This window comes from Podarcis cretensis (assembly GCF_951804945.1).
Source record: "Podarcis cretensis genome assembly, chromosome: 3".
Taxonomy (NCBI): domain Eukaryota; kingdom Metazoa; phylum Chordata; class Lepidosauria; order Squamata; family Lacertidae; genus Podarcis; species Podarcis cretensis.
Window position 1 is genome coordinate 3719369 of NC_137172.1, and position 1337 is coordinate 3720705.

Below are 1337 nucleotides of genomic sequence, written 5' to 3' on the forward strand. Positions count from 1 at the left end.
TCCTAAGCACCTTTACTGTTTAAAGGCACGGCATTCTTGATTTGTGTTTGTATGGACCATGCCCATTTTGTTTTCTGTTCAGATTGTTGCAATGCCTTCACCCACCTATGGCCAAAGCATAATGAACACAGCTCAGTTTTGAGCCTGGGTACTTTAAACTAACTTTCTTTCTTTCTTTCTTTTTTTCTTTCGTGTCGAGAGTGGATTTCATGCTCTGTATTCAGCTCATAGTGGTAAGGAGGAATGGAAGTTCCCCCGAAATGTCTGCTTTATATACATTATTTACACAATGGGCCCCACGTGATTGGCTAATACTGGGAGTCTCCTGTAGGCCAATCAGGTTGCGGATTCACTTCCACCCGGAGCTGGATTGGGTGGCTCCTACGGACCAATCAGACTGCTGCATTCTGGATCCTATTGTTCTAGGACCAATCAGACTGCTGCATTCTGAATCCTGTTGTTCTAGGACCAATCAGACTGCTGCATTCTGGATCCTTTTGTTCTAGGACCAATCAGACTGCTGCATTCTGAATCCTATTGTTCTAGGACCAATCAGACTGCTGCATTTTGGATCCTATTCAACCCCTTTCTTTCTTTCTTTCTTTCTTTCTTTCTTTCTTTCTTTCTTTCTTTTTTTCTTTCTTTCTCTCTCTTTCTCTCTCTCTCTCTCTCTCTCTCTCTCTCTCACACGCACACACACCCCTCTTTAATTAACCCGGGATTCACCTCTTTTGTAACCTCATTAGCAATCAAAGCCAATAGGTAATTGAGTCATACTTTAATTTCGAGAAAGAAGCCAGCTTGCGTTTTCCACAACATTGAGCAGAAACAGAAGACCTGACAGGTCTCCAATCTATTGTATTAGCAAAATTAGCGGGAGGGGGGAGTGTTTAATAAGCGCACAGGGATGCAGAATTCCACCGATTAATATTCCTGCCCGGTCAGCATTAGCTGGCGAGTGCGGGAAGGAGGCAGCCGTGGCACAATGGGAGCTCCTGGACTCTGTTCCTTCCTCCCTCATATCTCGCAATCCATAGCAGGGAGATCTTAGAACCTAGAATCGAATAATAATAATAATAATAATAATTTATTATTTATATCCCGCCCATCTGGCTGGGCCTTCCCAGCCACTCTGGGCGGCTTCCATAAAAACCAAAAATACAGTAAAATCACACGTTAAAAACTTCCCTGAACAGGGCTGCCTTAAGATGTCTTCTGAATGTCAGGTAGTTGTTTATCACTTTGACATCTGCTGGAAGGGCGTTCCACAGGGTGGGTGCCACTACCGAGAAGGCCCTCTGCCTGGTTCCCTGTAGCTTTGCTTCTCGCAATGAGGG